The sequence below is a fragment of the Mandrillus leucophaeus genome, unplaced genomic scaffold (genome assembly GCF_000951045.1).
Source record: "Mandrillus leucophaeus isolate KB7577 unplaced genomic scaffold, Mleu.le_1.0 Scaffold584, whole genome shotgun sequence".
In the NCBI taxonomy this organism is placed as follows: domain Eukaryota; kingdom Metazoa; phylum Chordata; class Mammalia; order Primates; family Cercopithecidae; genus Mandrillus; species Mandrillus leucophaeus.
The window spans coordinates 1673729-1677135 of NW_012106297.1; positions in this window are offsets into that span (position 1 = coordinate 1673729).

The window sequence follows — 3407 nt, forward strand, 5'->3', positions numbered from 1 at the left end:
TCTAATACACTGACATCAATTTTATAAATAAGTTCAAAAGCATATGTATCAAGATGTATTAGCAGATCAAAGATCTGATATTGTATCAATATTAAAAAGTACACTGAAAAATATCCTAAAAACATGTAAAATGCTCTAGGAGAAAAACTGGTCAAGGAGCAGCATTATTGGTGAAAGAAATTTGAGCATGTGGTTAAAGAAAGTGATCAATATAAAAATAATAGTATTCAGCCAGAAGGGATCTTTGGAAAATTCACACATGTGATTAAAAAAATCAACCTTAACAGATACTTAACAGATATATTACCAGAAATCTGAATGTTTGTTAGAACAATATCTTGTTTTATTTTTTAAAAGTCTCCATCTAGGGGCACTACACAGTGTTTACTACTCTGGGGATCTTGTGTAGGATATAAGATTAGGAAAACAAAGCCTCCTCTCTAAAGTGATAGGCCAGTTTTCTGAGACTAACACAGTGTCAATAAACTCAGTAAACAGAAGGCAGTCAATTGGCTGTGCAGCCTTCCCCTTTACTGGTAAGATTATGTGTCAACCTCCTAATGGCTTTGAAAGATTTGTTTCTTTCTAGAGTTTAAATTACAACGCTAAATAGAGATGAAGCAATTCACTTCCCAGTGAAGAAAGAATTTGAATTAGACAATAAAATAACAGATAACAGAACTGTGTTCTAAATATAAAGATTATTTTACCAGGGTGAATCACTGACAGCATTCAAAAGGCCATAGGCAATGAAACTTAGATTTGAGAAGTAATATAACTCATAGGAACAAATAAATAAACAATATAAATGAAAAACAAACCTGAATGAAGTATGTGTAATGGGAGATAGTAGAAAAGGGTTATTGGAACTAAAATTCATTTTGAAAAGATTTTCTCAAACCTGAAGAATGAATATAAAAGCTAAATTTTGCTTTTCAATTTCCAGTGATAATTTACACAGTGGTTGATAACATATGATGATCTCATCCAAGCCCAACACTGTAAATATTATCCACAGTGCCAAAAAAAATCTCAATTTTATTTCTTTGGCCTAGGTTTCTTTCTCTCTTGAACTCCAGTCTCACACATTATGTTACCCAACTTAAATTTTATTTAATATGTGATAAAAATCTTAAATTTAGTGTGTTCGAACAGAACTCCTGATTATCTCTCTAAAAATTTATGCCGCTCATAGTCTTCCCCATCTCAGCAGATGGCAACTCCAGTCTTCCAGTTGCTGAGGCCAAAAACCTTGCCATCATTGCGATTCTTCTCTTTTTCTCACATCCTACAGTATTTGGCCAGTTTTCAACACCTCCATCACTACTACCCCTTTCCAGCTCAACTTTATTTTTCAAATTTTATAATAGATTCCTAATGGATTCTACTTGGGCTACTTCCAGCCTTGCCTCTCACCTCAACATTGTCTCTCCTCAACACAATGTCCAGAGTAAGTCTTTTACTACGTAAGTTACATCATAACACTCATCTGCTCAAAACCTCCGTTGTCTCACATACCTACACATGTACACACACACACACACACACACACACACACACATTGTGCACACAGTAAAAGACAAAGGCTTTACAATGTCCTGCAAGGTCCCAGATGCTCTGGTTTCTTTGTTTTTTTCTCTATCTAGATCTCCGAGTACTCACTCCTTTGCAGACTTAACTCAAGCCATACTGGCTTCCTTGCCTTTCCTTAAAAAATTCAGGAAAGTTCCACCTTGGGACCTTGGCAGTAGCTGTTCCTATTTCCTAGAATGCTCTTCTTCATATATCATCATGACTAATTATCTAACCTTTTTCAAACTTTGACCAAATATCACCTAATCAGTGACACCTATTCTTGCCACTACACTTAAAATTAACTGTCTGTGCTGGGAGCATCATAATAAATCTGGAAAATAAACACAATGTATTTGGAAATGTACCCTATAGAGGAGAGCTAAAGAATATAAAAATAAACAAAATAAGTGAATGTCTATAAGGGAATAGGGAATAAGTATTATGAGGATAGAGAAAAGCATCCAGGACTAAATTAGGTCTTTGACAAAAATCTGCACTTAACCATATGGTCCTCAAATTCCATTTTCCTCCCACCCTGATAACTGTCACAGTGATCTCCAGATCTGTCATTCCTTTGATTTCTTTTATATAATTTTATTCCATCTATATATCCTAAAAGTTTTAGTTATTTTAGTTGTATTTAACTTTATACATAGTTGTCAGCCGGGGATAGTGGCTCATGCCTGTAATCCCAGCACTTTGGGAGGCCCAGGTGGGTGGATCACTTGAAGTCAGAAATTCTAGACCAATCTGGCCAACATGGCAAAACCTATTCTCTACTAAAACATGCAAAAATTACCTGGGTGTGGTGCTGCATGCCTGTAGTCCCAGCTACTCCGGAGGCTGAGGCAGGAGAATCACTTGAACTCAAGAGGTGGAGGCTGCAGTGAGCCGAGATTATGCCACTGCACTTGAACCTGGGCGACAAAGGGAGACTCTGTCTCAAGAAGAAAAAAATAGTAACTTTGTACACAATGTCACAATGCATGTAATTTCAGACTTATTTTCACATATGGTTATATTGCTGAAATATCGTTGTCTGTCACTTTGTATGCTACCTTTTCACAAAATTCTAACTTTATTATCTCCTATTCTTAGGGCTACACCTTCTAGAATTGATCTGAAATTTGATGCATTGAGCAATATCAAGCTAGTTGTCACAGATCCTTTTATCTCCTCATGTCAGACACCTGACTTAAAGGGGGCTGCCTACCTCCCATGAGTTCCCATTCCAAAAGAGTCTTCACAGAGCTGCTGGAGCAGCTCTGACAGTGTCTGTCTACCACCTGCAGACCTTTACTATGGAGCCCCAGTATACCATCCCAGAATCTACCCCCACCACCTACCACACCATCTTTGGAGTATAGTTACCAGAGACTTTAATTTGGAGCTGAAAGTAGTGGAAGCAGAAGAAAAGTTTTTGCTTCTCTGAGATTGGATGGGGGAAAGCAGACTTGTGGTTAGTGAGAACAGCTTCCAGACTTATCTACGTGGAAACTGAAAGGCTTTTTTCTCACTAAAATGGTATAATGGCTGTTCTAGCTGCTCTTTAGTTCCTAAATATTTTTAGTACTATAAATCAGCTGTATTATTTTCTAGGAAATGTATTCAAAATAACCTATTTACAAATGACCTTTGGAACAGAACCTGTTTACAAGTTAGGGACTCTGAATAATGCATCCCTGAGCTAAATGCAAATAGTTGTTCATTATCTGTTGTTATGGATCATCTGCTTCATTGCTCCTCTTCATTAGCACAGATAATAGAGACCTAACTGAATTATTGCTTTCAAGCACATCCATTACTTTTGTTCTGTACTATACAAGTTTTCT